Genomic DNA, 20,750 nt, shown 5'->3' on the forward strand with positions numbered 1-20,750 from the left:
TCTGCGTCAAGTTAACGGTGTGTAACCGAGCAGCATACAGCGACTGCACTGGTTTGCTTTTATATAAATGACCTCTAAAGATGTCAGATTTACCGGTCAGTATACCCCACCGGAATATAAAGCAAATGAAGAAGCGCTACAAATAAAAAAAACACAAAAAGAACCAAACGTCGTTTATATTGTACTGAAGAATAAAAAAAAGCCAAGGAACTGACCGGAGAGCGCCCGCTTGGCTACCCTATACAGCGTGGTCTACCGGAAGGATAAACAAAAACAATACGCAGTAAATATTGCAGAGAGACAATCTCAAAAAAAAAAAAAAAACAGTGCTGCATGTGACGGCATGCCGCCTTATTTCTAGCACATGTTGCCGTAGTTTACACACACTCTATGTAGTATATACCTCCCAAAAGAAAGCGCGCGCACACACACACACACACACGCACACACACGCGCGCGTCAGTCGCCTTCTCGGCGAAGACACGTTGGTAATCTACCGAAACGAGTGAAGCCAAGCACTGTGAAGAGTATTTCATCGTGGGTACATTTAACGCTGCAGTAGTAGACACCGACACCTGAGGTGACGCTGACGAGGCCACCAAACGCCGCCTAAACAAGTGTAAACAACGCATAAACTGCATGCATGCATATAGCTCAACGGAGGAATTCGGAACAGATTACATATGCACTGTGCGCAAGCTTTATTTACGTACCTGGTTAAGCGTTTGAAGCGTTTGCTTTGGTTGGCCTGGAAGTAAACCATTATCATCATTAAGGTGGACTTATTCCGAGTCGTTGATGAGGTCGCGAAGCGTCTCACAATCGTGCAACCGCGCAGCTCTTCCAAGCGCATTTGCGCCTTCAATTTTGCATGCATGGTAAATTTAGTCAAGCATCAAGCACGCAGTGCTGGCGTCAGTGCGCGCGTACGAAGTCACGATATTCGTAGGTTCGCCTAACGTAACAGAACGGCGCTCGTAACTTAAATTTACAACGCTTACAGTGCCTCATTTACGCGAGTCTCGCATTAACGCGACATAAGGCAAATGCGAAGCGCCGCTCTTGATGGAGTTGTAACACCAGTTGCATTAAAAAGCACTCACCTCGTGGCCAGTCTTGATGCGAAAACGAACTCTTCATAACTGTGATCGCAAACCTCTAGCGAAGCGCTAACGAAACGTTCGCGGCACAAAGAAAAAAACAACAAAGAAAACGCGCGCGCGGTTTCGAGGCATGCCGGAGCTCCAAGCCGTTTGCGTCGTACCCTCTTGAGGCAACTAGACCACTCCGAACAACCAACGCTGACCAACGCTTCAACAGGCCCAGTCTGTCCCTATAAAATCGCCATCTAAAAAAGCATCCTCCAATCAGCGCTTGCCGGACCTCGACACTTGTTTTGAACTTCACGACGGGGGGCAGAGGGAGGTCCGTGCCCCCCCCCCCGCCCCCCCATCAACTCGCTGCAGTGGAAACCGCCAATGGCCGTCTCGACACCTTCCGACGACTCGTCTCGCCCCACGGTTCCCCAGATGTGTCCCCATAAGTGCGACTACTCTTCACGCAACGAGCTCCGAGCTGCAACGACATTCCAGTCGTCCTAACCCGTAAGCGCGCACCGCATCGCGTAGTTAGTTTGTGTAGTTTGATTACCCGTGGTTTATGATGCATTCTAGTCGGTGCACCATATGCCCACAAGTGGAACTCGCGATTAATGTGGAGGTGTCTATACGCTGCGCGGCCGTTGCAAATTCAAATTCGATGCCCAGCGCCGGCCGTGCCCGTAGAGGTGGTGGGAGGCGCACTTACCGTGCATACATCGCGCTGCTTAACGAGGACGTCAACGGAGATTGGGAAACCCTGAACAGAGAGATTCACCAGCTGTCCTTAGGAGACGATCAGGTAAACGCATGTTGCACTGCGCGCACAAGTTTTCGGATGCGCGCGTTTTCTGTCTCCAACGGTCTCTTCGCTGGCGCCATTACTTCGTAGCCCGCCAACCGGCCGCGGCCGGCGGAGCTCGCGCCAGAGTCCCTGTGTATCCCCAGGAGCATAGAGCATGGTCACTTCTGACTCGCGCCATCACCGTTAGGACGTTGTGACATACGTTGATGCTGTTGATAGGAGATTTGTTTGTTTCATTAGAAGCACGCGTTGTGCTTGTGACATTATTTAAAGTGTACATGCTGATTATACTTGTAGTTATAAGTCTCCAATTGGCGCCTGCCAAGAGCGATGCCTTTTGAAAAACGACGCGGCGGCACCTGGATTGCTCCCCGGAAGGTTGAGAGTATCTCTCAATACTCGTGTTTATTCAAACGCGCGGGCGTCGTTAGTGCCGTTAGCGACCTAGACTGTTGTGCTATTTAGGGAAAACACCGGTGGCGGTTATTCACAAAAAACAAAGAAAACACCTCATTCGAGATGGCGTCAGTCTTGACTGGATACGCGTTCGAAGTGAGTGCTTTGTGTTCTTCGCTATTTGCATCGCATTTCGTGCGAACCTGCTCGTTTTATTTTGCTTGCCTGTTGTGTTTTCCTTTTTGTGTCTCGTGGATCGCGGCGTTAGCACCCAGTTTTTCCAATCGCGGGCGCAAGACGATGGATGGCGTCGTTGGGCCGTGCGTTCTGTTTGCGTGCGGACTGTTGACCGCAACAGTGACGCGAGCTCTGTCTACGGCGTTTTCTCGCATGTCGCGCTTGGAGAAATGAATTGTGATAACATGCGTTGTATCCAGTGAGGTTTCGCTCGACTGTGTTGGTAAGTCAGTGAACTTGCAACTGAATTTTATATTCCGGAGTGATCTTTCCCAGAGCTTAACGATTCCATTGCTGGAAAGCTATGTAAAACCGTAATGTGTGTCTCGTCTTGCTAACGGTTGCGAGGTATGTACTGTGAAAGGCAGTTCTGGTGTGACTCGCCTTGCCGAGGTGTTGCCATTATATGTGTGCGTGCTTTTAACTGTGTGCGGCATAGTGCGCGGACGCGTTCCAGCTCACTCGCGCTACAGAGACATGCGATGGATATCTAACATACGCAGCAGGCTTAATATAAGTTGGAAGCGCTCTTCATATTGTCTGCATGCACTGGCACCCTTTAAAATGTATTGCTGGCAGCAAGGTGCATTCTGTGTGCTTCTGTGTACGTTTCTAGCACTTGCGCAACTTTATGAATTCACAATCGCCGATTTGGTGACGCCATATGTACAGCTTCCACGAGCCTGTTCTGCCTGTCGATTGAAGTCCCCAGGTAGCCTGGTGTGTCGAAGGAGTGCGGTCTGAATTTCGAGGCTTTTGGCAGGCGTTCTGTTCCGCGTCTGTGTCTTGAATGTTCTATAAAGGTGTCGCGTGGGACGTCTCTTTAAAGGGATTATGATTTTGTATGTGTATGCATGGCACCGCGTCTTTAGTCATGTGCAGTACAAGTTCATATCGCTTCAAGTAGTGAACGAAAGGTTCGTGAAGTTGAACGGTGGTAACAAGCATAAAAATAAGCTGCTGAGTGTCGTTTAAAGCCTACCTTGCATCTGTCGTGATTCCTATATTTTTGGGGAGCGGCGAAGTCGTGCAAGTACGCAGTCAACCGTCGGTGTTGCTTCGACAGTAGCGTTCGTGCATAGATCGGCATTTTTGAAACTGGGAGTCGTTCTGAACATGCACGGAGGAGTGCCTTTGTTTTAATACGTACACTAATTAAAACCCCCTATTAGCAAAGTAGTGCCGGGTGTGTGAAGCTTCGTGGAGAGGAGGCAGAGTGGAGAGAGGAAACAGGCCAGAGGGAGAGGGTGAGGGGAAGTGTAGAGGGGGTCAGTAGGCGATGGGAGACCGGTGGCGAGAGGAGGAGGAGGATAAACTTTATTTTAGGAGGATGAGAGGTTTGAACCTTGCTCGCCACGCAGAGTCGAGGAGTGGAGTTACGGCGGTTACGGCGCGGTTACGGAGTGGGGTTACGGCGTTGCACACTGACTGCTGGATTGGATCGGGCGAGGCGAGAGGGGGTACAGCGTATCACACGGTAATTCGGTTTGGTTTATGGGTTTTAACGTCGCAAAGCGACTCAGGCTGTGGAGACGCCGTAGTGAAGGGCTCCGGAAATTTCGACCACCTGGGGTTCTTTAACGTGCGCTGACATCGCACTAGTACACGGGTTTTCTAGAGTTTCTACGCCATCGAAATTCGACCGCCGCGGCCGGGATCGAACCCGCGTCTTTCGGATCAGCAGCGAAGTGCCATAAGCATCGAGCCACCAAGGCGGTAATTCGTGGACTGGTTCCCGCATTTTTGAAGCGAAAAGCTTCAGTAGGCTCGTCAACACCGGGTCTGGCGTGCGCGGTGATCAGTTTTAGCCACAGATGCGCATGCGCGAAACCGAGCGACGCGCGGAGCGCAGGTGGCCACGCGCTGACTCCGTCGTCTGAGCGTCGCCGCTTCTCCTCCTCGCCTCCGTTTTAGGTTTTACCCTCGCCGCAGCCGCGCGGTCGCCGCCGCCGTCGCACGAGGAGGTTCTTTCTAGAGATGTAAAATTTCAAGAAATTTTGAAAGGCATGAAAAAAACCATTTTTTTCAGGGTTTTTTTCATGAAAAATTGGAAATTTTGCGAAACGTGACAAAAACAGATTTATTTGCAACAGCACAACGATGGTTTGGTTTGGTTTATGGGGTTTAACGTCCCAAAGCGACTAAGGCTATGAGAGACGCCGTAGTGGAGGGCTCCGAAAATTTCGACCACCTGGGGTTCTTTAACGTGCACTGACATCGCACAGTACACGGGCCTCTAGAATTTCTCCTCCAAAGAAATTCTAGCCGCCGCGGCCGGGATCGAACCCGCGTCTTTTGGGTCAGCAGCCGAGCACCACAGCCGCTGAGCCACCGCGGCGGCGTTGGGCACAACGATCAGTAATAATGCTCCGAAGTTCAGTAGAATATGCAGTTATTGATGCCATATTGTGAAACGAACTTCTTGTTCTATTGCACCGAGATGATAAATAATGATTTGCACTTCAGGCGAATATGGAGATATAAATATCATATTTGTAAAACGAACTTCTTGTCCTATTGCACCGAGAAAGGGAGCATGAAAATTGATCTGTAAGTCACTCCATATCGGACTTAGAGTCACTGTTGCTAGATGCGGCACTACGCGCAGCAACATGGATTGAAGCTGTGTCCACAGCTAGGTTTGACTGCACATACACAAGCTTTCGAATGTGTTTCCCTCAAAGCCTGTTGCGAATACTTGTATGGACGTTTCCAAAACGTGATCAGTTTCGTTCGCAGCTGGCGGATGATGGTGGAATCTGCAGCTGTCGGCAAGCCAGACGAGTTAGCGCCAGGTTGGTGCAAAGGCCTTGCCACCAGGTAGATGGGGTCACGTGCTTCGCTGAAGACCCCTGTCCTAGACCAAATTCCTGCGGATGTCCTGTACTGTGCTACGTTGAAAATCAAGAAGCTAAGCTTGTATTTAGCTAAAACCGCTTACATGCACAGCAGCCTATGTTATTTATGCCGTGTGTGTAGCGCTATAGAATTTGCAGCCATTTTGTTCTACTTCAGCCGTGAGTTCAATTATTAGTGGGTTTTTAAGTCAAGCCTGGATCTTATATGTGACCTGGCCTTCAACCCGCGTACTCGTAGCACAAACGTTTTAAAAGCACTACCTGGCACCGGCGATGACGACTGCTCTCCAAACGTTCAACGATGCACGCTGTAATGGTTTTCAAAGCAAAAACAAAAGCTTAAACTAAAACCAAGCAATTATAAAACCTTGAAATTGCATTGTGAAATTTTCGATGTTTCTTTCCATTTTTTGTCGTCTGAAAAAAACGAAAAAAACCGTTTTTTTTCCAAAATTGCAGTGTTTTTTTCAGGCCTTCACATCTCTAGTTCTTTCGCAAGGCGTTGCGAGAACGCGTGAGGGCCGTTTCACATGCATGCGATTCTCTCCCGCGACGCTGCGAATTCTGTCGGTCTGCGACTGGGGAGGGCCGTCGATCTAGCCGCATACGGCCTGCGACGAAGTTCCGTCCGGTTGGAATTCAGTCGCAGCGTCGGTTTTTCCGCTCTGCGACTGACCAATGGGCCCGTCATCAACACATTCATCATCGTCATTATCATCAACAACACATTCCGTGCAGCGTTCCTGTCGCGTTTAATCGTGGGTTGCCTATGCGAACATCGATCAACCTTGCGTGTCCCTCCGACCGAATTCGCTGGGTACGCGTTGCATGTGAAAGCACTGTGCGAAAATCGCACTGCGGCGTCACCGACTAGGCCGACGAGGCGGCCATCCTCGTCACCGTTTGACCTTTCGCCGCAGCCGTGCGCAGTGCACATTTGAGGGGAGGGGTATATAAGGCACGCTTGCCCATAGAACAGGAGCAGACACTTGCCATGGAAGGAGGAGAAGCAACAGTCGGACGGCGCAGAAACACCGATCCAGAAGTGGTAGCTTGGGAGTTGGCTGAAAAGCAGCGAGAGCTTTTCGCTTATCCAGGCTTAACCTTAGCTAAGCCACAGCCAATTTTTTTTTCCAGCCTTTTTTTTCTAGCGCAACGCATACTTTGCTGCATGAATCGTATTGATCGCCTGTGTCTTTTTTTTTTTGTTCCAATTTATCTGTAACATCTCAGCTTTGCTGATCACGCGTTACAGTCGTCGGCTTGTCGTATACTACGCGACGAAAATGGGCCACGGCTGTTGCCCCGTAGCTCATTTTTCCGCTAAGCAATGTGCGCAGCCTGATACTCTGCACAGTTCTCTCGTCGTTTCGAGTCCCTTGTGTGTGTTGGGGCTGGGACTGAAACGAAACTGACCGCCGTGGAATTACCGCGTGCCGCGGTTGTTTTTTCCCCGCGCCCCTGTCGGCAGAACACGGCCGTACTATCTCGGTTCGCAAAGCATCCGTGCATCGCGGAGAAGCCGAAGCCCCGGCATCACGCGCGCCTTATGTTTGTTTACCTTGCGATTCGGAGTACGCGGTGAGGTGTCGGTTTCGGCACTGTCGCGATGTTGACACTCTTCGTTGCGATGCAGTCATCCGTGTCAGATTCTCAGCCTCATAGACACTCGATGCGTCACACCACAGCTTACTTCGTCGATGCGCTCTCGCTTTGCGCTCTGTGGGGTTCGAAAGAGTTTTGACAGTAACGTTTCTATGCCATATAGCGAGGTGTAGCGTGCACTTGTGCTTTTGAATTTTGCTCCTGTCGGAATTCAACCTCCGCGGCGCCGAACATCTACGACACCTCGCCGAGCAGTCCGCTCGCTGAACCATGTGACGTGGCGGCGCGAATGGATGCATTTAATAAATTTATCCGTCAGTTTAAATTTTTTATTAACTTGTTTTATTAGAGAGTTGTGGCGTAGCGCGATCCGGTACCGTCTTCCGCTGCCGTGAGATGCCTCTGCGCATGCGTAGAACGCCGTGGGGGCGCCAGATGGCGCTACGTGCCTGTCAGCTGCGTGCGCGCCTGCCGCGCGTGGACCAATCAGCGCGTACGCAGTGGTGCCCCGCGGAAGCGGATCGCGGATCACGCTGTGCTATAACTCTATTTATTGCGACCCGTGTTCACCCTCTGTTTACCGCCTAATGTAATGCCCCATCAGGGGCGCTTAGATCGGAGATTCGCAGCCAAATTGTATGATCACGCCGAGATGGCGTGAATGAAGCAAAATATGTGGCAGTGTTTGAAAAAATCAGGGAGGCGCTTTGTTGTCCTAAAGTACGGTGAGGCGAAAGCCTTTAGCGCAGTGCTGCTGCTCATGTCACTGATGTGTGGTTGAGATCTTAAGCTTCGCCTCTAAGAGTGGAACGCGACAGCGTCATGCAACGCTGCCAGGGAGTCCACACTACGCCATCGCCCGTTCGGTTCCTTGTTCGACGGTAAATTGGTTTTTGAGGAAAGGAAATGTATCTGTCTCGCATATCTCGGTGGACACCTGAACCTCGGCGTAAGGGAAAGAGGAAGATGGGAGTGAACGAAGACACCGTATTCACTGTTATAGGTGCGCCGTTGGTCATTTCAAACCATCGAGCTGGCATGGCGGAGTGGTTAGCGCTCGAACTCGGTTTTATTTATTTATTTTACGTGGCGCATCACTATACCATCCCTTTAATTGGTTACATGGTTACTAGCCAAAATACAATTGTCCCTGTTTGAAATTCGCTCACTGTGGCGTCATGACTTTTTCGACCAATTGAAAAGCGTGGCATTTCTGTCGACTACTTCTGCTTACAACGATGAGGCATTAAAGGCTTCCGCCTTTAAAGTGCGAGGAAACTGTCGTGCCTTTCAGTCCGCCCTTTGCGCTACCAAGGCGCTGAAGCGACGCAGCGCGCTGTCGGCTGCTATGCGTGAGCATTCGGGGCTTAGGTTTGCTAGTAGACGAGCAAGCTGTCGCCACTTCCGATTTCGTACCTGTTACCTTAACCCTTCAACAGCCAACACCGGTGGTGGTGGTGGTGAAAAACATTTATAATACAATAAATATTTACAGAGAGGTGATTGGGGTAGGCCCTATTGGCCCTTTCCCCTAACAATACTAGGTGGAGCCCCTATTCCGGGGCCCCATTGGCAAGCAACGCCGCCCGCGTCCGGTGAACCTTTGGTGAACCTTTTGGGTCTTTAGGTCCTGACAGCCGAGCAGGGCCGCCTCCCAGTCCTCTCTGCTGGGGTTGGGGTTGGGGGGGATAGATGGGTTTGACTGACACGCCCAAACCATGTGGAAGGTGTCAGCCACCTCCCCACAGAACTGGCACGCGCCATCAAAGGATGTATTGAAATGTTTAAGCACCGCCGGGCACAGTACAGTGTTAGTAAGAATTTTGATGAGGAGGCGCTCGTCAGCGCGATCCAGACCCTTACAAGGGGCCGGGTAGCGCCGGTGCTCCTCCTTGTAGTAATCGGTGATTTGTTTGAATGTAATGGCCAGATTGTCTGATTGGGAGTACCCTTCCAAGGACAGGGAGATAGCCCGGGGAGAGAGTGCGCGGGCGGCCTGATCGGCCTGTTCGTTTCCCTGGAGTCCCTGGTGACCGGGGGCCCAAATCAGGTTGCGTGGAGTTGGATCTTCAGATCGACAGCTATATTCCAGTATGCGCCAGGCAAGCGTGTGAGCCCAGCCCAACTCGTAGTTCCGACAGGCCCCTCGCGAGTCGGTGATGATGTGTTTCGACTTGGGAGTAGTGAGAGCAAGAGCAATGGCTATCTCCTCCGCGTGTGTTGCGCTGTAGGCTTTGAAAGTGAGCCCGTTGACTGTGTTTGTGTTGTGTACGACTGCGGCCGTGTACCACACCCCGTGGTGTGGGCCGGCAACGTCCACGTAATACACATGTTCTTGGTTACCATAGTATCGCGCCAACGCTTCCGCGCGCGCCTGGCGACGACCGCTATGGTCTTCTCTGGACATGTTGCGGGGAAGGGGTCGGACCCGGAGGGCGCGTCTCCAGGGTTCTGGCACTCTCTCCCTTTCCTCAATATGGTAGTCATGTTTGATGTGTAGCCGGTCCAAGAGGCGGCGACCGGACGTGGTCTGTGCAAGACGCGTGTATTGGTTGACTAAGTGGGCCTCTCGAAGCTCCCGAAATGTGTTCACCACGCCCAAGGCCAGAAGTCGCTGGTTGGACGTGGTGACCGGGAGGTCGAGAGCCCGCTTGATGACTTTCCAACACCGAGCTGTACTCGTCATGGGAGAGTGTAGTACCAATATCGCCATGACGAGTTCAGACCCAGTGTTGCGCTGCTTTCACTGCCAAAGACGAGTTGCGTTTAGCATTTGCGCTGGTTACAGTTTCAAACACAGGATAGTTGTCCGCGATAAACGCATTTCACGGTTTAGCTCTGACAACTCATTTTCGCCACAAAAAATGCCAAAACAATATGACGATTTTGGTACGTTTTTCAGGAAATAATTTTGGCGGTTAAAGGATCTATGTGCGCTAGTGTGCGCACTCCAGTGGTGGCACTTGACCAGCGCATGCGAACTGGATGGTGCCCTGCAAGGAACCTTGGCCACACAGTGCGGACTGCGGTATCGCACTACTGCCGTTAGCTCCCGTGCTCGCATGTACAGGGTCGCTCAGTATGAAAGGGAACACGAGAGCGCGTGGGCTCCGCGCTTAGCGAAACACTGCGCCGCCGACAGCCGACAAAAATGGGCGGCACGATGCGCATGCGCGGAAAGAGCAGTAATGCTCTCTTGCGGAGTAATGCTTATCCCTCCACCTCTTCATCCTCTCTCTCCTCTTCCTCTTGCTCCCCGTTTTTCGGCACACGGAGCAGGAAAAGAAAAAGCTTTGCCATCTAGTCTTTCCTTTTCTTCATTTGGTGGACATTTGATTTCTGCGTACGCATTTTACGCGCCTCAATAGCACTCCACAATCTGCAGGTGTACCTTGCTGCTGCTTTGTCCGTTCCTACAGTTGTCAATTTTTCTTGTTTTTTTCTTTAGAAGAGCCTTTAACAGCGAAATAACACGCAGTGTTGGAGAGAAGGTGGAAGAAAAAAAAAAGAAGCGAGATTGAAATCTGGAAATGATTTCGCCGTCATCCGACAAAGGCACGCGCACTCCCTTTCAAGCCTCCGCGAGGCACAAAGGGGGCTCGCGACGTCGCGTAACAACGCCCCCCTTTCTTTCGCCGCGTACTCGGAGGCGTTCGGAGTGTATTAGGCTTTCCATTCCTTTTCTGCCGCGCGACGAGTCATTATCGAAGCCGGACGAACAGCAAAAGAGCCCCAGGCGTAGAAGTGGTGCTTCGGTAATGCGGGAATATGTCTCTCGACCCTTTCTTTCTTTCTTTCTTTCTTTCTTTCTTTCTTTCTTTCTTTCTTTCTTTCTTTCTTTCTTTCTTTCTTTCTTTCTTTCTTTCTTTCTTTCTTTCTTTCTTTCTTTCTTTCTTTCTTTCTTTCTTTGAATCCATCTCGACATGCAAAGGAATATGGGAATGTAGAGGAGGTATGTACGCGCACGAATGGACTTTAAAGGCGAGCTATGTGCTGGGGACCCGTTCCACAATGGGATCTAAATTAGTGCGGCTTCTTCGACTACGCTTTGTCGTCCTTCGGTCGTCTTCTCTCTGGTCTGTGGTTGCTTTCACTTCCCGTCGGCGAAAAGCTATTTGGTTTCGAATCGGAGGAGTATGCGTGATTTCGCAGCTCTTTAAAATTCGGTACTCTCCAAGCCGACACGTCTGTTCCGTGTGGGTTCTAGGATTGCTGTGTGCTCGTAGTTTTGCTCGAGCTTGAATTAAAAAGAAAGCTAATGGGGGCGCTTAAGTCACCTTAAGAGTGGAATGCGAAAGTATTAAGGCTAAAGCCTTTAATAGCCTTTAAGGTTGTCTGCAGAGGTGTCACGCTTTTCGGTTGGTCGAAATGATTATGACGTCAGAGTGCGCGGATTCGCAGTAATGAGGTCACCCACGGATGCCTGACGCCCTCTTTTGGAGCAGACGACAACTAATAAAATAGTTGTCTTTCGCTCCGACAGGGGGCGTAAGGCGTCCGTGGGTAACATTCTCGCAGTCAATGCCGAACAGTGCGCCAGGAAAGGCTTTCTCCTTGCAGCACTTTAGACAGCCAAAGTGCCCCCTGAGTTTATTAGATTTCCTATTTGTCCTAGCTTGTGTTGCAACTTCTGTGTGTATTTGCGTCGCTTTGCAATTATCGGGCTATCAGCCGCCATATTAGGACTGCTGGCTGCAGTAGCAGTTATCGGCTATGCTCTGACAGTTCCGACATTCGCATATATCATTTTTTTTTCTGATTTTTGATTTCGATTCTCTATCTAGGTTGCTGTCTAGGAACTGTGTTGCTCACAACTCGGCAGGCGGGTATTGATGATGTCGCAACATAACATGACCTCTCTCCGCCAATCATTAATTTGATTGGCACGGAGGGCTGGGTTGCTCACCATCCGGTGGTCAGATTGCGGCCTGCCACGGTGGGCAGGTTGTGATGACGTCACGAGGTCACGCGACCTCTCTCGACCAGTCACCTAATCTCGTGACACCGAACATCAGTGGGGGGTTTGTTGTGACCACAACTATGATGCTGTCGCATTAAAATGAGTAGAACGATGGCAGATGGCGCCGTAGCGCTTACTCTACTAGGTACCAGTATAATTGGATAGGGACAGCGTTACAGCGAAGCGGATTTATCTTCGCTGTATTGACGATGCGTGTGGGACATGCATCTAACTGCTGGCTCTTTATTTATTTATTTATTTATTTATTTATTTATTTATTTATTTCAAAATACTGCAGGCCAGCGTTGGCCCAAGCAGGAGGGGCATAAGAAAACACAAATTACAACACCACGTGAAAACATTTCATGTGACACAGCAAAAATGGAACTTAAAAGATGAACATAGCAACAACAAAGAGAAATACATGCTTAAAATTGAATACAGGAGAGTCCCTTTCTTTTTACTGAAGCAAAAATGTTTTTAGCGCCTGTTCTACGTCAGGAGAGTTAAAAATCTTCGTTTGCTTCGTTTCCTTTAACCTTGAGCACATCTTGTATCTCGCATGAGGGGGAATGTACTGTGGGCCTCGTCAGCTGCAGGGCGGCAAAGTATAGCTTTGTGTGTCAGTCGGGGTCCTCGCTGTGCAGAATGGCCTCCCACTGCTCCGCATTGTAGTTTAGTTTATGGGGTTTAACGTCCCAAAGCGACTAAGGCTATGAGAGACGCCGTAGTGGAGGGCTCCGGAAATTTCGACCACCTGGGGTTCTTTAACGTGCACTGACATCGCACAGTACACGGGCCTCTAGAATTTCTCCTCCAAAGAAATTCTAGCCGCCGCGGCCGGGATCGAACCCGCGTCTTTTGGGTCAGCAGTCGAGCACCATAGCCGCTGAGCCACCGCGGCGGCTCTCCGCATTGTAATTAAGTCTGTCAGTAGCAGGATTGAATTGGCATGCCCACGCCATGTTAAAAGCCGTAGCTAATTTCTTTCTTTCTTTCTTTCTTTCTTTCTTTCTTTCTTTCTTTCTTTCTTTCTTTCTTTCTTTCTTTCTTTCTTTCTTGCTTGCTTGCTTGCTTTCTTTCTTTCTTCATCCTCCTATTTTGTTCTCCCCTCCCTCTCTCTATCCCTCCCTTTCTATCTTTCTCCGCCTTCCTTCTTTCGGTAATTTCTTTCTTCCTGCTTTCCCTCTCCTTCCTTTCTTTGTTTCTTTCTTCCTCCTCCTTTTTCTCTCCTCCCTCTTCCATCCCTCCATTCCTTTCTTTCTTTCTTTCTTTCTTTCTTTCTTTCTTTCTTTCTTTCTTTCTTTCTTTCTTGCTTGCTTGCTTGCTTTCTTTCTTTCTTCATCCTCCTATTTTGTTCTCCCCTCCCTCTCTCTATCCCTCCCTTTCTATCTTTCTCCGCCTTCCTTCTTTCGGTAATTTCTTTCTTCCTGCTTTCCCTCTCCTTCCTTTCTTTGTTTCTTTCTTCCTCCTCCTTTTTCTCTCCTCCCTCTTCCATCCCTCCATTCCTTTCTTTCTTTCTTTCTTTCTTTCTTTCTTTCTTTCTTTCTTTCTTTCTTTCTTTCTTTCTTTCTTTCTTTCTTTCTTGCTTGCTTGCTTGCTTTCTTTCTTTCTTCATCCTCCTATTTTGTTCTCCCCTCCCTCTCTCTATCCCTCCCTTTCTATCTTTCTCCGCCTTCCTTCTTTCGGTAATTTCTTTCTTCCTGCTTTCCCTCTCCTTCCTTTCTTTGTTTCTTTCTTCCTCCTCCTTTTTCTCTCCTCCCTCTTCCATCCCTCCATTCCTTTCTTTCTTTCTTTCTTTCTTTCTTTCTTTCTTTCTTTCTTTCTTTCTTTCTTTCTTTCTTTCTTTCTTTCTTTCTTGCTTGCTTGCTTGCTTGCTTTCTTTCTTTCTTCATCCTCCTATTTTGTTCTCCCCTCCCTCTCTCTATCCCTCCCTTTCTATCTTTCTCCGCCTTCCTTCTTTCGGTAATTTCTTTCTTCCTGCTTTCCCTCTCCTTCCTTTCTTTGTTTCTTTCTTCCTCCTCCTTTTTCTCTCCTCCCTCTTCCATCCCTCCATTCCTTTCTTTCTTTCTTTCTTTCTTTCTTTCTTTCTTTCTTTCTTTCTTTCTTTCTTTCTTTCTTGCTTGCTTGCTTGCTTTCTTTCTTTCTTCATCCTCCTATTTTGTTCTCCCCTCCCTCTCTCTATCCCTCCCTTTCTATCTTTCTCCGCCTTCCTTCTTTCGGTAATTTCTTTCTTCCTGCTTTCCCTCTCCTTCCTTTCTTTGTTTCTTTCTTCCTCCTCCTTTTTCTCTCCTCCCTCTTCCATCCCTCCATTCCTTTCTTTCTTTCTTTCTTTCTTTCTTTCTTTCTTTCTTTCTTGCTTGCTTGCTTGCTTTCTTTCTTTCTTCATCCTCCTATTTTGTTCTCCCCTCCCTCTCTCTATCCCTCCCTTTCTATCTTTCTCCGCCTTCCTTCTTTCGGTAATTTCTTTCTTCCTGCTTTCCCTCTCCTTCCTTTCTTTGTTTCTTTCTTCCTCCTCCTTTTTCTCTCCTCCCTCTTCCATCCCTCCATTCCTTTCTTTCTTTCTTTCTTTCTTTCTTTCTTTCTTTCTTTCTTTCTTTCTTTCTTTCTTTCTTGCTTGCTTGCTTGCTTTCTTTCTTTCTTCATCCTCCTATTTTGTTCTCCCCTCCCTCTCTCTATCCCTCCCTTTCTATCTTTCTCCGCCTTCCTTCTTTCGGTAATTTCTTTCTTCCTGCTTTCCCTCTCCTTCCTTTCTTTGTTTCTTTCTTCCTCCTCCTTTTTCTCTCCTCCCTCTTCCATCCCTCCATTCCTTTCTTTCTTTCTTTCTTTCTTTCTTTCTTTCTTTCTTTCTTTCTTTCTTTCTTTCTTTCTTTCTTTCTTTCTTTCTTTCTTGCTTGCTTGCTTGCTTTCTTTCTTTCTTCATCCTCCTATTTTGTTCTCCCCTCCCTCTCTCTATCCCTCCCTTTCTATCTTTCTCCGCCTTCCTTCTTTCGGTAATTTCTTTCTTCCTGCTTTCCCTCTCCTTCCTTTCTTTGTTTCTTTCTTCCTCCTCCTTTTTCTCTCCTCCCTCTTCCATCCCTCCATTCCTTTCTTTCTTTCTTTCTTTCTTTCTTTCTTTCTTTCTTTCTTTCTTTCTTTCTTTCTTTCTTTCTTTCTTTCTTTCTTTCTCCGCCTTCCTTCCTTTGTTTGTTTCTTCCTCCTCCTTCATTCTCTCCTCCCTCCCTTTTTCGTGTTGCAGCGTGGTAGTGTATGTGTTTCCCAAGCCGCTGCTTTCCCCGATGGCTCGACCGTCAATTCCGCGAGCGGCTTGCAGCAGGCGCGAGGAGAATCAAATCAGATTGGTCGCGGAGATGTGCCTCCTCCTCACCCCGTGCTTGTCTGACGGGGGAGCCCTCCCTCGGGAGTGGGAGTTCATATAGCGCGCGAAATCGGAAGCCCGCGGGCTGTCTCACGTCTCTTCACATGACACGGCGGTGTGGCGCTTCCCGCGTTTCTGTGCGTGCGCCGGCGTACCTCCTTCACTTCGCTCGAGAGTTTTCGGAGCGCTGCGACGCTTGAAGGGGAAGCCGAGGGAACGTGACTGCTCCGCCCCCGTCGCTAACGAGAATTGACTTCGCCGTCGCATGTCACATCGAGCCCCCCCGACGCGGATATGTGCGTCATCTGTCCGACCAGAGATGTGCACCGTTCGGCAAGGTAAAACTGCTCTCAGCGACGCTTGGACCGGATTCACTTATCCGAGATGCGGGTTGTGAGTCGTTCGTCTGCGTGCCTTTGAGTTTGTCGTCCAATTCAGGCAGACTTTCGTGCAGTCGGATTGGGTTAGGTTTGGTGTATTGGTTTATGAGGGTTTAACGTCCCAGAGCGACTCAAGCTATGAGGGGCGCCGTAGTGAAGGGCTCCGGAAGTTTCGACCACCTGGGATTCTTTAACGTGCACTGACATCGCACAGTACACGGGCCTCTAGAATTTCTCCTCCAACAAATTCAACCGCCGCGGCCGGGATCGAACCCGCGTCTTTCGGGACAGCAGCCATTGCTAGCCCCCTTGGAAGCCCGTGCATTCGATTTGCCGTTTCGACGAAGTAGTAGTAGTAGTAAAAACATTTATTTTTTTTTTTCAAAAGGAAGAGTTAGGGAGTAGGGGGATGGGGATAGATAGATGTGGAGCTACAGTGGTCGGTCTTCCCTAGTCCAGGATCCCGTTGGCCTCCGCCGCTGCCTTGGCCCTCGTCACCAGCATGAGCTGTATGCTCGGGTCGGAGTCAGCCAGGAGGGCCTCCCACTGCTCTAGACTAGGGCTATTTACCTTTGGTAGTAAAGGGCTTTTTTCGCAGCCCCAGGTGGCGTGGTACGTTGTGGCGTAGCCCCCACACCACACGCACTCTTTCGCGTATCTGTTCGGCCACATTTTGTGATACATGGCTCTGCTTGGGTAAGTGTCTGTTTGTAGTCGTCTGAGCGTGGTGGCCTGCTCTCTGTCGAGGATATCCGCCGGAGCCGAGTACTTCTTGCGCGCTCCCAACAACGCCTTCATTGCCTCCCCGTAAGATTCTGGCGTGCTGAAGGGTTCCACCGGCAAACCCGCCCTCCGGTTCGTGAACCCTCGGACAACGGTGTCTGCCATGAGATTTCCCTCAACCCCAGTGTCAGGGACCCAAATGATGGTGTGTTGAATGTTTGTGTTGTTTGATCCATGTCTGTGTTGTGACGAAGTAAAATTGCCCTACAAACGGTTATGCAAAACCCGAAGCGTACCTCACCAGACATTTCGCGCTGAGCATATCAATTCGTAAAGCCATTCAAATCTTCCGTACGCGTTCGACGCCGAAAACTGAAATTACTGCGCATAACCCACTCAGCCGAGCGCCTGGAAAACCTCGCGGAAAACTTTCCCGCCTCCCGCGTCTTTTGGGCCAGCAGCCGGGCGCCGTAACCACTCAGCCATCGCGGTTTTTTTTTTCTTTGTATACTCAAGACCGAAGCGGCTTTTCCCCACTCAAAGGAACCCCCTTCCAGCCAATGGCGTCAGCCGATCCTCATGAACATAGTAACGTTAGTAAATAAAAAAAAAAGGCGATAGTCCCTTCCCTGCATTGTCGCGCTCTCAGGTTCATGAGGATCGGCCGACGCCATTGGCTGGAACGGGGTCCTTTTGAAGGAGAACAGCCGCTTTTTCTTGAGTTGTATCCGACTGTAGTTTTCCTGTACAAAAGTCATCGATATGTTCTGGCACATTAAAATTACTTCTTGCTGCGCGAGTTGGTTTATTGTTTCAAATTGACAACAAACTGTGCTAACACAAAAGAGACTGGAGGCGATGTGAAAGGAAAGGAAATGACGCAGTACCTGTCTCACGTATCTCGGTGGACACCCGAACCGCGCCGTAAGGGAAGGGATAAAGGAGGGAGTGAAAGAAATGGAGAAAGAGGTGCTGTAGTGGAGGTCTCCGGAAAAATTGGCAGTGGCTTAGCTCGGCTATGCCAGCATATACGTAGCGAAAACAGGCATGCGACACAGCTGGCGAAGCGAGCGGTGGAAAGCACAACGATGAGATGATTATTATGATAACTTTATTTTCCGCCAGATAAGGAAGCCCCCTACTCCCCGTCCCCGGCACGCAGGCCTTGGCGACGGGGGCCGGGACCTCCGCGATTAGGCGCACTGTGTGACGTCATGTCAGATGGCGCGGCGAGCGCGCGGCGTCCGCCAGCTGCGGCGGTTGCTAGGCAACGGCTCAAGGTCGGTCTCTGTGCCTCCTCGGAGCACCGCCACAGCGAAATCGCAAGTTCGTTGCCTATGTAGCTTTCGCTATAATAAATTTCGACCACCTGGGGTTCTTTAACGTGCACTGACATCGCACAGAACACGGGCGCCTCTTGCGTTCCGCCTCCATCGAAACGCGCGTTTGTGGAATCAGCGTTCGTTCGGAGGCGCGTCTTCGTATCTTTTCTTGGCGGGCTTCCCGAGTCGAGGTTCGAACGCTCACGATGACGCACTGATGCTTTCGTCTTCACAGCACATAAGCGGTCTCGAGTGCCCGGCGGGTTCTTTTAAAGCGAAAGCCTTTAATGGCTCATCGTTGTCGTGAACAAAATGCGTCCTGCTGTTGACGGGTGGCCACCGAGATATGTGAGACAGTTACTGGGTAACTTCCTTTCCTCAAAAACCAATTTTCATTTTCTTCACTACGGCCCCTCTTTCTTCTTTCACTCCCACTTCCTTACGGTGCGGTTCAGGTGTCCACCGAGATGACAGAATATTACTGCGCCATTTCCTTTCCTCAAAAAGCGTTGCGTTCAAAGGGAAACGCATCGCGCCGAACGGGCGATGGCGTTCCGTGGACTCCCTGGCAGCGCTGCAACACGCTGTCGCGTTCCACTCGTAAAGGCGAAGATTAAGCGTCATTAATTGGCAGTTAATACTCCAACAGAATGTGAATGTGTAGTAGACTACGGCACCTCTTTCCCTCTTTCTTCTCTCACTCCCACCTTCCTCCCTTCCCTTACGGCGCGGTTCAGGTGTCCGCCGGGATATGTGAGACAGTTACTGCGCCATTTCCTTTCCTAAAAAACCAATTAACCAATTAATTAATTAGTCGCTCACTTTACTCGTGGCAACATTCATCGCTACATGCGTAACAATCGCGTAGCTCAATGCAGCACTGAGGCTTTCGCCTTTGACAACTTTAGTCGCTAAGATTCCTCGTAATTTTTTAACGTGCTCACAAAAAAAAAAAAAATCGCGTCGGCATCTCAAGTGCGAGAAGCTTACGCTGATTGCCCGAAAGTCGACGCCTTGGAAGGAATTTTGTGGCGTCTGCAAACAGCGAACGGAGTGGTTTCGACAGGGATTGCCTCCCGAAAACGTGCGGCTGTGTCACCGCCAGTCGTGGGCGTCGCTCTTTCTGTTCTCATCGTTCCGGGGTTTACTTCACCCATGTGCACCTGCGGTTTGAGCCAACTCCGACGTCGGCGTCCCTTCGTTCGTGTGTATATTTTTTTCTTCGTGTCGTTCCTGTGACGTAGTTGTCCCGGATAAACGCTGATGCGACACGTGGTCGTGACAGACGCGATCTTTTTGCGTTGCCTCCGCTTTGTCGCGCTGGCTTATGGAGGCTTTAAAGGTTTGCGCACTTATGCGGTGGCTATGCGTATGGCTCTGTGTCGTGAACCTTTGCTTACGTACTGGTGTTGAAACGAGACAGAAAATGTTTAGGAAACTCGGGATTGTTCGGGTTGTTGAAGTAGCGCTCAAAATGTGACGTAGAGAAGCGGAAAGCGCGGGCGCTACTAACAGCTGAAGATTTATTGCGAGCGGTGCTAGCGATCACCTTGCACTCTAAACAGAATGGCCGCCGCGGTGGCTCAGTGGCTATGGTGCTCGGCTGCTGTCCCAAAAGACGCGGGTTCGATCCCGGCCGCGGCGGTTGAATTTCTTTGGAGGAGAAATTCGAGGCCCGTGTACTGTGCGATGTCAGTGCACGTTAAAGAACCCCAGGTGGTCGAAATTTCCGGAGCCCTCCACTACGGCGTCTCTCATAGCCTTAGTCGCTTTGGGACGTTAAACCCCATAAACCAACCAACCTAAACAGAATGGAATGAAAAGGGAGTAACCTCTTAGTGCACTCCCTATTATAAAAGGGTGTGCGCTAGAGGGCGGCTTACTCATTTCTTACTCCCATAAAGGCGCATTCGTGTTTAAAACATGGTAGCCAGGAAGATTGCGTACCTATAGATGGCTGTAGGCAGTCACCATTACCTTACTGTGGATTTTATTTATCTGTTTCGCTGTGTGACCAGTATCTTCGTCGTCGTATTTTCTTTGTGCTTTTCTTTTAAACTTTCCTTCTTTTTTCTTTTAAACAATTTTTTTTAAACTTTCGTACCAAGCGACCTTCCCGTAGCCAGGCACCGTATCCAGGTCGTTTTATCTCAGAGGTCAAGGGTCAAAGGTCGAGGCTTCAGAGACCCATCGGCTCTTTCAGCGTCGCTAGTGAAGTAGCGCTTTCGCACTGAAAAGCGACGTTGTTTGATAACGATCGAGCATTTCTCCCTGCTTGTATCGCGCAGTCTCCGCATAGTTCTCGCCGGTGTTCGCTGACCATTTTCCGCCTCTCTTTTCTCTTTTCTCTCGCAGGTGAGTTTTTTCGAACTGTACCCGTTCCGGGGACGGTTGCTGTCAGTTGTTCGCCCTCTGGGACGCGTGAGTGTGCTGCTCCTCGACCCCGATCGGCCGGTGCCCGAAGTGTGGGACGCTCGCAGGGGCACTGGTTCTCGTAGCAACCACGGCCGACGAGCCTCCGCGGGGAGTTCCGTTCACCACCAAGTAAGGCCTTGACCTCAGCCGACGCCTGGGTCGATGTGCTCTAACGACTCTTTTCCCCCGATTCCGTCCAAAATCTTTGGATTTCCCGCCTGTCGTCTTATTGAGTGCAGTGACGCCATGCCATGGGCTGCATGCAGTCAATAGACACCTTTAGCATTCCGTGTACCGTGTTCCCGTTACCGGTATCGGATTACCAGGGGCCCGCGCTCAGTGAATGCGCATGCGCAAATCTTCTTGACGGCGCCAGATGGCGCCAGGTGCCCGGCTGCCGTATCGCGACCAATCAGCGCTTGCGGACTGGCGGTGGGTGGGCTCCTGATACTCCGGTACCGGTACCGGTAACACGGTACACTGTATGCTAAAGGTGCCTACTAGACACCTTTAGCGTACCGTGTTACCGTTACCGTTAGCGTTACAGGAGTACCGGCAGCCTGCCCACCGCCAGTCCGCAACCGCTGATTGGTC

General features: G+C 50.1%; 1 long non-coding RNA gene across 1 annotated transcript; it reads left to right on the forward strand.

Moving 5' to 3' along the window:
• The first annotated feature begins 1,513 nt into the window (after nt 1-1,513).
• LOC149349073 (uncharacterized) lies at nt 1,514-20,343 on the forward strand. The gene is made up of 2 exons (XR_016292312.1): nt 1,514-2,454; nt 20,097-20,343. It is a non-coding gene; the product is annotated as an uncharacterized LOC149349073 (long non-coding RNA).
• The last annotated feature ends 407 nt before the right edge of the window (nt 20,344-20,750 follow it).

This window comes from Amblyomma mixtum, chromosome 4 (genome assembly GCF_055824585.1).
Source record: "Amblyomma mixtum isolate Tamu chromosome 4, ASM5582458v1, whole genome shotgun sequence".
In the NCBI taxonomy this organism is placed as follows: domain Eukaryota; kingdom Metazoa; phylum Arthropoda; class Arachnida; order Ixodida; family Ixodidae; genus Amblyomma; species Amblyomma mixtum.